The sequence below is a fragment of the Apteryx mantelli genome, chromosome 5, assembly GCF_036417845.1.
Source record: "Apteryx mantelli isolate bAptMan1 chromosome 5, bAptMan1.hap1, whole genome shotgun sequence".
NCBI classification, from domain to species: domain Eukaryota; kingdom Metazoa; phylum Chordata; class Aves; order Apterygiformes; family Apterygidae; genus Apteryx; species Apteryx mantelli.
In genome coordinates, this window is record NC_089982.1 from 26,379,444 (window position 1) to 26,394,234 (window position 14,791).

The following is a 14,791-nucleotide window of genomic DNA, read 5'->3' on the forward strand; positions in this document are numbered from 1 at the left end:
TTCCAAGATTTTTATTTTGCCTATGGCTGTTAACATTTGCTTGGTTGGAATTAATTTAGTAGAATAACATGATTGTCCATCTAATGAGGATATTGCTTTTTCAAAAAGGATTTAACGGAAGAATGGCCATACCAGTTCAGACCACAGGGCTTTGCAGCCCACTATGTTGTTTCCTACAGGTGTCAATACTGACTTTCTAGGAAAGACTGTAAAATCAGGACAAAGCATATCATGTTACCTCCCTGGAATAGCATCTCAGCTTGCAGTGTCTTGTGGATCAGGGATTTCCTGAGATGGAGGTTGTACCTTTACGTTTAGTGATGCTGGATGAATTGTACAGCATTTTGCAAGTTGACCACACTGGCTTAGTCTGTTCTCTTCTGGACAATTTTTCTAAGGCTGGATAGACCTCCCAGGAGTCCTTTCTTCTCCACTCTCCAAGTCCTTGCATTTTGAGTTCTCTGCAGTCCAGAGGAGTCTTTCACAGATTTGGAGCCTGATTAATTTTTTATTTTGAAAAAAGATCAAAGTATTAAACTGACATCAGAACTGGTGTTCAATGGAAGGATTTTAAAAAAGAAGACAGAGAAGACAGATGCAGGATATATCGGCTGGAATTTCTCATTGTCTTCACAACTGGCAGACTCCCTCCCACTTGAGCATTATGTAGGTCAACATTACCTTATATGGGAGGAAAGGACAAAGTGAACTGTGATGAGAGAAGGCTCACTTATGTGCTGATGTCATCTGGTCATTCACACTTTGTGAAGAGTCGAGTTGGCCTGGAACCTTTGCATCACTATGATTGGTGAAACCTTCAACTTAGAGTAAAAGATGGAAGCCAGACATGGAGTAGAGACAGTGATGTAGCCTCACAGATTTTTTTTTTTTTTTTTTTTTGTCCTCAAGATTCCTGCATGTGGTTGAAACAGATTTTGTTAAAATTTTTTTTCCCTTTTTTTCCTGAAGAAAGAGCAGTAATTTCCTGAGTAATTGTTAGCTAGTCTTGTAAGTGCACTATATTGAGGGAGAACCTGGTTTCAGAGCTATTATTTCCTGATGGAGAACATGGGCATGAACTGCTATCTTTACCATTTCTGGAGCATGCTTTGACTACTGGACTGTTTCATAGATGCTTTCCTGCAGAAGCATTCCATGCTGTAGAAATAGCTATTTGCTGGACATCTTTCAGTCCATCCTGATGGAAGTTCTTTGTTGAAAGGTACATCTTTTCCAGAAAGTTTTGATGAATTTCTGATAGAAAAGCCATGTCAGTGGAAAACCTCTCATCACCTCTCTCTGAAACACCTAGACCTGGAATGGCCTAACCATGTTGTTGCATTTGTTTTTGCCTCTTTGTAGCCATTTCAGTTCTTAGATTTATTTCATGTTGTTAGTGGGCTGCTGTTTCTAATGCTTGAAATGTACAGTTACTTTTTTGTTAAAAAATAAAGCATATCATGGAAGCTGAAACCAGAAACTGGAATCTGTAGGAATGAAAACAGCTGAGAACAGCAGGGAACATCAGCAACCAACAGGGAAGAACATGCTTTGGTGTTCTGTGGTGCAGAGGTGCAGGGTGCTCCTCACTTGGCATCGTTTGCTGGGAGCTAAATAGAAACAAAAGCAATCTATCTTTTTGTTGCTGCAGGTATCTTAAAAGTATTCATTGTGGAGACAAAGAAAAGGGATGGAAAATCAGCCAGAACCAGCTGATGCGATCATAAAATCAGCTAATTCTGGCTTTCCCTGCTCTGTCACATACTGAAAAGTTCTGGAGCAGAGTATCCTGTTCTTGTGATTTCTCTTTATTTCAGGAAATGGCTCACAGTGGGAGGATGTTTTTCAACAAGGTGCCAGGCAACCAGTTTATGTTTACTACCTGAACTGTCACATCAGCACAACTAGGGGTACAAGAAAGCAAAAAGATGGTGAGAGGGTCACTGAAGTGTTATTAAGCTCCTTGAGGTCTTAAATGATGTTATGCAGGAAATGAAGATTTGATTGCAGGAACTCAAGACAGGAGTTATTACTAGGCAAAATGATAGCAGCATTTGGTATGATGATTGTTTTATGAACAACTCTATTTTGAAAAACAGTTGGTTTGTGTCTTCATCAAGGTTATTCTAATCCACCCAGGTAGAGTGGGCTACTGTAGAAATAAAAGGAAGGAAATACATTTCCTCCCAGAGAGGGAAAAAAGGGAACACTGGTTCACATGATTATGTAGCAGCTTTGGCTATCCAGCTAAAGTGATCTATATAAACTCAATCATTTTAAAAACAACTTTTTCTTTTTAAACAATACATCCAGAAGATGTTTTGAGAGTTCAGCAAAGGGTGCCCTCTATTTTGCTTGTGGCATTCACCATTAGCTGCAAAATCAGTATGCTTCTGTGTCTTACCAAATGTGATAGGGCCATTCATATGACCTACTAAAGGGGGAATCAGGGTACCATGTTAAATGCCTTATAGTGACTGTATTCCTGAGGGAATTTCACAAAAGCTGCAGATAGGAGCTTACCCTCATTAGTTTGTAGACAGAGGCTATGTCTATCTTAGCAAGTAGCAATCACGATAGAAGTGGATCTGGAAAATGGATACAGCTCACGCTGAGGAACTGACACCTACGCTATACTATGTTTAACCTGGACCCAGGGACTGAACAGCTATTAGTGGTAAGAGTATAGTAGGTATGCTCTGGAGTGAATTTTACTGTAGAGTTGCATCCAGAGGAGTGCAGGTTGTGTGCTCCGAGAGTGGCCTGCAGTGTAAACAACAGCACAGCAAGTGGAGATGACTGGGAGATCTGCAAAAATGCACTCTTGATTTGAATGACAAGGCTAATGCAGATGCACTGAGAGAGCCTAGACTGAAATGGTATAAATCCCTCCTCTCTCACTGAAGTTTCACGTTTAAAGTAGAAAAACAATAAAAGTGACTGCACAAGTCTAGATGCAAGACTTTTTTACAACAAATACTGCTCCTGTAGGATTGAAACAATGAACCCATGCTACAGCCATTGCAAAGGAAGATTATATCCCATTTATGAAAGAATTTAGTTCAATATAGATTTGATGGTTTTTCAACTGGGCTGTACTAAGGCCTGAACACTGTGTCCTTCTGGCCTTTTCCTTAATGCACTATGAAAGCATTGAGCAATACACACTGAAATGCTGAAAATGCCTTTGCAATATGTAACTCTTCAAATGAACATTCCAGCTCCTGAGAGTCTAACCTTGGCGAAACTGTGGGAGCAGCAGCCAGGGGTGAATGATTTCTATTTTGCTGCTTAATGTGAATAAAATGCATTTATACTCGAGGAATCAAGGTTATCGTGGAGGGGAGCCTATGATGGAATCTACGTACGCAGCAAAGGGGTTACATTCCTGCTCTTTGAGAAAATCTTATCATAATTATTTAGCTATGGCCAGTACCTGAACAATGAAAGAAAAACAGAATTGTTGACAGTATAAGATATTCTCTTATGTAAGTTTTATCATCCCATGGCTGAGTAGTAGCAGATGTTCATGCTCATGCAAGCTGGTTTCCTGCTGCATGAGAAATCAGTGGTGTGGAGTCTGGGTGTGTTCTTAGTGTACTTAAGACTGTATTCACCAGTTGTGTGACAGGGATGGTCAAAGAGCATACAAGGTGTTCTCCCCTCATCCTTGTTTTCTTTGCTAGATTGTTAGAACAGCAATGCTTATGAAGTGACTCTGCTTCAAGAATTAATCCGAGTTAGAGATAATAAAGCAGGGAGTAAACTGCCATGTTACTTGTGACAGCTCCCTCAAGAACAACAGCAACTTAAAACTGAAAATACTAGCATTTTTTGCAAGACTGAACAGTACTTGCCAGCTAAATAGAAGATGATGTAAAGCGGCATATAATGGCATCCCTTGACTCCTGCCATAATGGTATTGAAATTGAGGATGTAAATTACAACATAGAGGATGCAAGATACAGCATGCAACACATGAGGATATAGTGCCAAAATAGCTAATGAATTATAATCATCTGTTTTTAATGGTTCAGTCACTCCTTCTTTTAATCAATTAATCTCTTCTGAGTAATGATACAGTCCAGTTATTGTTCTAATGCAGGCAATAAGTAACTGTCAAAAACAATTTCTGTAGCTGATCACTTTTTCCAAACATAGAAGATTATGAACTTTATCTCATATTGATAGCTCTGTCCTAAAATGAGCACCTCGTCTGTTTAGTGGCTAAAGTCTTAAATATGCATCTAACATTGCTAACTGATTTTAATAAATCAGGATATGCCTCTAACATGTAAGAAAATGAATTTGGGAATCTAACCTTGGAGCGCTTTGCATGAATGAACACTAATCTCAGAGCAGAAGTAGTTCAATTTACTGCAGTGTAAGAAAAGATGTCAGGGATTTTCTTCAGTGCATCTGTTTCAAATCTCTTATTTTTCTGTTTTCTGTGGTTGTGAAATGAAAATTTCTAGTAATATTTTCTAATGGGACTCTGTCTATTAGGGAAGGTTTCTAGTGTAGAACCTTGACTCCAATAACATTGACTGGAAAAGTCCAATTTTCTTCAGCAGGACCAGAATTTCACTCCAGTTTTCATGTGAGTTAGGATTATGTTCCTCTTCTGAAGTCCAACTGCCCTCAGTTTTGGAAACCTTGTTTCTTTTTGTCTTTAGAGCAGTTTGGGGAATCTGGGTCATGGTAGCCTGAATTCTAAAATGTTATAAGCCACTGCTTGATTCTGTGTTGCAACATTGAACCTTTCTGTGAACTGCTGCCTTGTGGCATTTTCTGTCCTGAGCTGCATACCCATGCTCAGCGCAGCACATGGGTTTGGTTAGGCTCCCACCAGGAATACTGTATGGACCAGAGTTGGCTGACATGATGCACCTCTCTGGACCCAAAATAAGCATCTTCTTTCCTTTGGGATCCTCAACTGTGAATCCTGTCCTCAGGTGAACCTCCTAAATGAAGTCTGCTGCCAAGGTGTAACCTGTGCCCCTTCTGGCAAACCTGTCTGACATAAACAAGGAGTGTGGCCCATATCTGCAAAGCAAAATGATTGAAGCTAAGGACCCCATGTCCACATTATATGCATTTCTGGAGGTTCTAGTTCAGACTAGACCTAGTCTGGTCCCATGGGCTGAGTGCCCTTTAAGGGCTGGAGCACTTTAGGTATGCTCTTGGAGTGCATCCTCCAGGTTAGTTTAAGCTGAAAGAATTCCTGTGTGTGTACTCTGAGATGGGGACAATCAGAAAATATTCCTCAAAAGCTTGCTCCTGAGCCTAACTAGAACATGTAGTTGCACCCTCTGTCTCTCTTTTTTACCCACCAGCTTGCTCTTCCTCTCTTATCCTTTATTTTCTTCTGTCTCCCCAAGTGCCTATTGCAGGTATGTCTGTCCCCTGCGTATTGTGGCACTGAGCCTCTGGCATTTAGGATGTGCAGTCTGGTGACGAATTGGCTCAGGCAAGGCAGAGGCTCTGTGTTTTAGCCTCAACATTCAAACTTTGGCTTACAGTGCTCTGCTGAGACCTATGGATATGTGAAACATATGTAGAAGGGAGCAGCAATTCCAGCCTACAGGTAACTCAAAAGCACCTGGCACTGTGAGGATAGGCAAGTAGCTGAAAAGTGGCTTTGAAAATATCAAATAAAGCCCAAATGGTGGATTTAGGTAACTGAAGGGTCTGGTATGCCAAGATAGCTTATAATATGGAATCTTAAGTGACAGCATATGTTTATGCAAGCACAAAATGTAGCCAGTTAAGAGATTTTTCCAATTATAAAGCAGAATAGTCCAGGATGTATTATTCTTTCTATTAAAAAAAAAAAACAACCTCCCAAAAAACTAGTACGTGAAAAATGTGATAGCAGAGACATCTTTCAGGAAACTTGGTGATGCAGAAAAGCTGTGTTTCGCAACATCAGACAATAAATAGATTGGTAATGTGGTGGCTTCTAATGTGTTAGATTATGGTTTCATAATACTGATAATACAAAGCAAATAGTTGTCTAATATTAGCTCATAGTTTACTTATTTGTTACAATTTTTGCTCATTAATTTTCGTTTCAGCTGGTGGTGCTTGGCTGTATCTTCACTTTCTGAAGTACTAAACCATAACCACAAGCTCTGTTAAGAATGACAGTGTGTGTGTCAGCTCAACTCACACTCATGCTATTATTGGTAGTGGCAACTCTGGAAGTACTAAAAAAAAGAGGCACATAATTAGGCACAGAGGTAATGCTTATTTCTGCAGTAGACTCAACTTCTGTAATTAACTCCTGAAAGAGTTGGAGCCCAGCACAGTGCCTACATTTATACAGTGTAAGTGTATATTTGTAGTCATTTATATTACAACTGAATAATAAGAATAATCAATTTTCTAGCTCTCTGCAAGTCAGGAAATACTTTTTTCCCTCTTGGTATGTTGTTATACGTGTTTTTATATTCCTCTTGATTTTTCCCTTGCCCGTTTCCCATAGAAAGCAAAGTATAAATTGACCTTTGTGGAAGTTAGATTGTACCATAAATAGTGATCACTGCCAGAGACAGGGTATTGGCCTACAAGATCCCACTATGGCAGGTCAGGTGACTTCCTCCAAGTTTGCTGATGTCCTGCATATTAGAAATGCCAGGCTGTTGCTGTGAATCGAAGACTCTTTGGTTACTTTTCAGACATAAGGATTAATTTTGTGTCTATGCAATGTTTTTGTTTTTGTTTTTTTTAGGGGAAGAGACATGAAGAATCTTAATCTAACAGCATCATTGCTTTGAGGGAAGCATTCCCAAAGCAAGGAATAATGTTTCTCCTCTTTGGGAGAGTCGCATCTGAGCAAAAAAAGGTAGGATTTATCTCACTAAAATTTAGTCTAGACTTTCTTTATAGGCACTTGTAGACCAATTCATTCACTTGACTCCGTGTAAGCTTTTACCTTAGGATGACATGAGCTCTGTTCCTCGCTAATGACTATAAAGGGAACTCAAAATAGTAACTGATGATACATAAGTCTCTTTAGACTTTGTGCTAAGTGAGCACACTTAGCACGGTGTTCTGTGGTCTTCTAGCGGTAGAGAAGCAGACTTTCCTTAATGTAAGAAAGTTGTACAGAAAAATATCTATTGTCTTCCTGATATTTCAGTTATCTATGATACGGAGGTGTGAAGAGAAACACCAAGAAGTCTGCTACCTAGTGGTCATCAAGACTGAAAGAAAAATATCTAAGAAAACTGACATCATGTTTCAGCAAGAAAACAAGGCTGTGCACATTCTTTGTAATTAAGCAAGATTGCATAAAAGATACTTGGATTCATCACCATTTTTTCTTCTTCCTGGAAACAGCCCACCTGATCTTGAGTTTTTACTAACTGTAGGGATCAAAAAGGCAACAATATGTGTAAAAAGTCTTAGTTAATCTTTAGGAATTTGTCAGTCTTGGCACTCCTATTCCAGCATCGCACGATGCACAGGATCTTATTTAATGTTTCTGCATTCAGGTTCTTTTATGGGGAATTTGCCTATTAAAATACTGTCACCATTTGAAATCACTTAAATGGATATGCCAGTATGCCTTGGAACAAAGACTGTGCAGGTCCTTATCAGTCATCAAGCATCCTGAAAATAAAACAGGACTGGACAAAACACTGAAAAATATACTGCTGGGGACATTCTTCAGACATCAGCTACATAGTCTTAATGGGTCTTTCGCAGAGTCCTAAAATACTAGACAAAAAATCCCTTCTCTGCTCCCTCCATTTGCACTTATAATTTACTTGAAATGGATGCTGGGACTACTCTTTCATTTATTTGGAGTAAGCTAAGAATATCTGCTAAAATAATTTCTGTAGAAAAATGGTGTTTGTAAGATTAAGTTTAAGACTTGGAACTTTCTGTAATATCTTCAGGAAGACATTCAGGTTCAAAATTAGTTGTTGTGAAAGCCCCTCTTTATTTCTATTTTTTATGCTTTTTTTTTTTTCCTTTTAAGCAAATAACTCTGTATTTTACAAGTTCAAGACATAGCCACTTAAGCAAGTATAAACTAGGCAAAGCCTTTGAAAAGACTTTGGAAAGATGAGCTCCTCTCAGCCCTTTTTCTGGAACAGACAGATGCAGTAAATGGGCTGGGTGGAATTAATGGGCTGCATGTGTTAAAAAAGTGATCATAACTTAAAACAGTGTCTGTTAGATCTATTTTAAAGTTTGTGGGATAGATTTGGGAAGTTGATGACTTGTAGCTCCTGCTCTTTTATACAAAGTTTTGCTAGATGACCCAAGGCCATCATGAATAAAAGTGTCTGGAAGGACTGACAGCTTGCAGGAAAGTACCTGTATGTGCAGCTTATGGTTCTGTGGGGGCTCTGCAAGCACCATCTACTGAATTCATGACAGGTTCCTAGAGGCAGATGGTAGTGTCCTAATTCAGCAAATGGGATCCTTAGGCAGAAAGACTGAATTTAGGGTCTGTAATAGAAATAAAATGATGATCAGAGTAGGGCTAGAACTGGGGGGGCCTGGGACCCCAAGTATGCAGTCTGCTGTAGAACTGAAAACTACTGTATTCTAAAGAGGAGCTTCATTCATTTAGTTTGCCTGCCTGTGGTGATTACAGTGGGATACTCATAGGGAAGGAATGTGCGCTAACATATCCTATCTATTTTCTACAGTATCGTCTAAAGCGCACAATAGCAACTTCACTTTGCCCTCTGAATTTATGGTACCAAAGCTTGTCTCCACCCAGTGAAAAGGGCGGCGAAATGCACTAATTTCAACAGAGCTGTGTTTTGTAGCTGGCCTACGATATGGGGGAGAGAGACATTAAAGTTTCTTCTCTTTCTGAAAGTGATCTGGATGAAACCTGCTTTGATTTGGGCAGAGTCAAACCTAGGCGCCTTATGTCCTTGGCTGTACGCAAACATTTTCACTCACATTGCTTAACTGAAAAATTCAGTTCCAGGCTAAAAAAAACCCCAAACCAACAACTTCCTCCTCCACTCTTTTGGCAAGTCTATATTCTGCATAAGTGCACAGATGATTTTGGTTTTGTTTGTCCTCCAGCTCAGAAGACCTGTGTGTTGCATTAACTGCAGCTTTCTCGTATTATGTGCTTCCTTTTCTGAGGCAGCATATCCAATTATTGCTTGTTACCAAAAGTCAGGCTGCATCCACAAACCATGGTGATCCCTGAACAAATTTGTCAAGAGCCCTCGAATATACGTATGCACATACGCATGCACACACAAATTCTTGTGGCTTTGCCACTGCTGGTATTTATGTGGCTTGGTCTGTGCTTTCTCAAAGCTTTATGCCTTTGCTCGGCAGTTTTTCTGAAACTGTCAGTGCAGGTGTTCCAAAAACCCTGCCGTACATGAGTGGGGATTAGAAAGTAGCTTCCTGATAGTTCTGCTGACAGCTGATGGATGGTTCTTTTGTTACTGAAAGTTTAAAAAAAAACAACAAAAAAAAACAAAACCCCCAAAGGATCTTGCAGTGGGGTGGCTTGGAGTCAAAGCAAACTAAACAAAGCTGAAAACTGAGTGTATACATTGCACCTAGATTATTTAGAAGGCTGAGGATTCTGCTTCCACCCTCTTTAAGAAAAATAGCCCCCTTTATTGAAACACACTCTTTATCATTCTCTGGGGTCTTTATATTTTCCTTTTTGTGTTTTGTGAAAAAAAAAAAATCAACGCATCTATTAGCACATCTACTGCCAATGAACTTTGATAACCCTGAGCAATGCTAAAGCTCTCTGAATAAAGTACAGCATTTTAATAAAGGGACATATCATTAAAGGGGTTTATTTTCTGGCAGCCAATTGGCAGGAGTGCCCTCAATTTGAAGTGGTTCCATTCTGGATACCTACCTTATTGTCCTAAGGCTTTTGTTAAAATCAATGGGATATTTTCTACCAGTCAGTGAGAATAAAAGGAACTTGAAGAAGGGAGACTATAGCATTTGTAAGCCATGGAAATGCTTAAAGATGTCCAATAAAAAGCAAACAAAAATGGGACTCTCCTAAGAAAATGTCCTCCTGTTGTACTTCTTTTGTCTTTTTCCTACTGGTCTCTGCCAATGGGTTTTGGTGAGATGAGGTGTTTGATTCCATTCTGATATTTGTAATGATGCCTGTGATGCAAACTGGCTAGCGAGTCCTTTATCCCACAGGATAGGAGAAGCAGCAAATCAGATTGGATAAACATGATTGCTAGTGCACACCTTTAACCACTCTGGGTTTGTAACAGGTCATTAGACAAAATTGTTAGGTACTGAAATGCTTGTATGTGCTTTCTGTTGTCTCCCTTTGAGTCCCTGTTTCTGGCTGAGTCGGAAAGCAGAAACGCCAAAAGTATCGCTATTCTCTTCAAGTGCTTTCTGAGCATATTTGAGCTATGCATCTGTTCAGGGCAAGCATCCAAACAAAAACTGAGCCTCAGATCTTTTGACACTCTCCTGCCCTGTCTGTGGATAAATGACCCGGCCTTCAGCAGTTTTGTGGTATGGGATGTCTCAGTTATTTTTCTGTTATTCATATGTTGTCCTTTGTATTAGAACAAAAATGAAGCAGAGAAAATCTGGGTGTATTATTCTGATAGTACTGTCACTATGTGGTATGTGCGAAACAAAGGCTTTAGTTCTTGGTTTGGTCTTTAGTTGTCTTGGTTTCAGAGTAGTTCCACCACTTGAGATGGTATGGCTGTGTAATTTAATGTGCAGGCTATTTCCTGCAGGACAGTCCAACTTAAGAAGTTTATGTAGGATTGTCAGCGATATTTCTTGTATAAGGGAGAGTCAGCAAAGTCTTCTGGATTCTGCAGTTTCTGTAAGTGAAAATGCAGTACTTGGCCTCTGTATTTCTTGATATCAAATTATTTTGAGCAATCACGGGTACCTGAATACTTAGGTAGTAGGCAGGAGGATACATTTCTTCCCTACTTTTCTCAATGTATATTCTCTGTAGATGCAGAGAAGTGAATCCCTGATTAGAAAAACCATCTTAATGCAAGCACATTATTGGGAATAGGATATAAGCTTTTAGGAATTTCTAGATTTTATATTTGCGAAATAACATTCTGGCAACTGGGTTTTCAGAAAATCATCCACTCCTGTGTTTTTTCCTTCACAAATCCATTAAAAAAATTCTTTTGTAAACAAGGATTTGGACTTTAAGTTGGTCATTTTGCATGCAGCTACTCACTTAAACTATGTTACAGAGCCTGAACTGAGTGTGTTAAGTCAAGTTTTCCCATCACATTGCATTTGTGTGTAAATTTATGCACAGAAAAGAGAATCTGAGTTCTGAAAAGCTGCCCTCCCTCATCCATTCCACCTTTGTGGAATTGTCTGATTTTGTGTAATATCTTTCACAAAGGAGTTGGCATCTGGATGATGTAGTGGTTGGATCCTGGTACAATGTACATGGAAAGAGAAAATGATTTGATTAGAGCTATGTCATTCAGGTCCTCTTTCAAGTTCTTGCTCACTTTTTTCCTCTGTACTAAAAAGAATATCTTCCATTGACTTGGTAGTGCTGGGAATTTGGGGAAAAGAAAGGTGTACTACTGAGTAAATAACTACTGCACCCTGTCTCCACTGATGCGCTTCCGCAGTTTGATTAACATGCAGTGTCAGTTCTTCGAATCTCAATGCTTATGGTTTTTGCATTGAAAGGTTATTGTACAATACAGATGTGAAATGTAAGTGTAATATAATACAAATGCGAAATACAGCTGAACCCTTTAAACCTGACCAGTCATACTGTCAACAGATAAGTGACTTTATTTGTAGTATATACTCGCTGTAGTGAATACCCAGGAAATAAGACAAGTACAGAATTAATTTTGTTCGTTTATCTAAGGCAACATTTAGGGATAAGAGTTGTATGTTCTTGTTGTGAATGTGATTATTCTGGCAGCTGGTCTTCTGTGGTAACAGCCTTCTGCTTCTCATATCTAAACCTGTTACTTTAGCTGGGATCTGGAGGCCTTGTGATGGTAGGGTTGAAAGCCCAAGGTTTGAACTCTGTGTGCAGAGTTCATTGTCTGTACATGTAAACAGACTGTATTTTCTTTAGCTGGGAGTAGAACAGGGTGTGCGTGCTTGGGGCAAGCTATACTCTCCAGGTCTGTGCCTTCGTGTTTGGTTATGGATCAGCCTTGCATTTTTTCTCCTGAAGCTCTTTTGCTGTTTGAAATGGATTTTAATTTCTCTCTTGAGCAGTGTTTTCAGTGTTGGCTGCTAACAGTGTTGGAGTTTTTTTGTTTTTTCATGCACAGTTAAATAGAGATCACTGTGAGCTAGGGTACCAGCAGTAAGCAGCCTTTCAGAGTGCACGTTACAGTGATGGTGTTTTGGGACTGGTGATGGCATCATTGTGATAGGAGCTGAGCCTATGTGGACTTATTCAACCAAAAATATCTTATTAACTCCAAAATGTACAGGAGTGTTGGAGTCTCTGGGGCTATGAGGTCTAGCTACAGGAACTAAAGGATTTTGCAAGAAGAATGCCGCTGTTACTTGCCTGTTGTTGCATTGCAGTTCATATCCTGTACGGCTGTGTGCCAAACCCACAGACTGCCTCTGTCCCTGGTAACTGAGAAGATTACTTGCTTATAATGCTGTGAAATAAGTGCTGCACCATTGTGAGCATACGTAAGAAAAGCCTTTGTATTTGATACCCTTTATGTAGAGTCTCTGAACCTTCCTACAATTGAATAAAGACTTATTCTTGATATAGGATTTAATTTTAAAACGTGGTAGAAAGTTTACCATTTTTGCCACATTTAATAGATTAATTTATGTAGAAAATTAAATTCTTTTTAAGGCATGTTGGTTTCAGTCCCAATAAATTCTAGAGGGCTATTGTATAAAGACTACTGCTGAGCTGTATTGTGTTAAAGAGCAAATGCCCAAGGAAATGACAAAAGCTTGTACTTTCACACCATTTATTACTACCAGTTTAAAAAAAAAAAAAAAAGCAAGCCCCAACCCAGACAGCATGGATACTGGTAGGACTGAATGGTCTAACAAATCTTTCCCACCTTTAAGTGGGAAGTTCCCCAAACGTGTAGCTTACCAAGGTTTTCTGAGTCTCAAAGAAGAGAGTCTAGTGAGAGCCTTGTTGTCGCTTGCATTAAAATGGAACACCACCAACTGCACGGGCTCAAAATGCAGCATAGTTTATTTTTTTTTGTTATAACTTTGTTGTTCCCCTTCGAACATCACGGTTACACCCAAATAAAGACCACCATCAAGAGATGCTGTTCTAAAGGTATTTTTATTAAGACTAAGATGCAAAGTGTACGAAAAAGCTATTCAGAGCTTGCTCACGAGGAAATTCCAGCCCAGTCTTGCTGTCCCATATTAGGTGAATAAACACCGGGATCTTTGCATGCTTTCTGGTACTTCCTTCTCTAAAAACATCATAAAAAAGCAGCAGGTTTTTTTTGGTTAGGTAAGATTTTTTTTGAACTGAATGACCATATATCAAGTATGATTTTTTTTAATATAGATAGCTCTCACTTCAACAAATTTCTCTTGTGACAGATTGTGATTTTGCTGCATTTTTACAGGAGAAGGGCCGTGGTTGAATTATTCTGCTTGTGTCAGTCATTACTCTGCAACTAATAGGTTGTCTAAAAGACCTCTGTGGCTGTGAGTGTGTAGCACAATACCTTAAAAAACGCTGAGACGTGTAAGGGGGAGCTTTTGTCAGAGCTACTGATATAGCTGAAATACATGATTGAGGTTTTGGTGTTCATTGTCTCCCTTTTTCCACTCTGGAACAATAAAGACTATTATCTCTTATCACTAGCCTTGCCCTTCTAATGTCAGATCATCTCAAATATAGTGGTATTAATGTAGCTATGTTTTGAATCTTTTTGGGCAGTGTGTGATGACTTTTTTTTTCTGAGAGAGAACTTTGGGCATGACAAACTTCATGATGCTGGTCTTAAGGAAAAAAGAGAGATTTTTCACTGTTCATACTTGGGCCCAGTTGAAGTCCTGCCGTTATCATGATGTGATGCTGGGGTATTAGATGTCTGATTATCTCAGACCAGATACAGTTGAATTTAGGGGGTCTGATCCTACTTACTCTATTATTACAGGAGATTTAATGATTTATTTCACTTGTTGCAAGACTGCATGAATAACTGTTAGCCTAATCTTTTTCTTTTGAAACTATAACCATGTTATGATGGTTATGATGCAACATTACAGTAGAAAAGGAGCAAAGCACTGGCAGATAAATGGATTTTAGAAAGCACAAAAAACAGATTTTTGTCAGGTATGATTCCCATGTTTTTGCATCTGTGATTTCACGAAGGTATTTGATCCGAACAACCAATGTGCCATGAGGGAGAGGAAGAAACGATTCATCTAAATTTCAGTTGAGCTGTCAGTACATCGTGCTCTTAAAAGTGGAAAAGATATGCATGCACCAGTGACTCTCGATTATGCAATCAAGGAAATAATAAGAATTCACACCACCTGATCTCTGGAGGATGTTTTTGCCTCATATTCTACAAAACTTTAGTTCCAAAACACAAGCCCAAAGAGCTTGCTTGGTTCCCAGCTTAAGGCTAGCTAGTATAAACCAGCTCATAAAATAGCCATGAAATATGCCCCAGTCTTGTGGAGATTAGCATTTTGGGCTGAATGCACCAGTTGCCTGAGACAGTGTGCAGAACTACATAATAGAAGGGATTAATAGGGAACATTATTTATGCTGTATTTATAGAATCGTTGTGGCAATATGAAAAGCTCTGAGTCGGCTTTGATGGGGTGT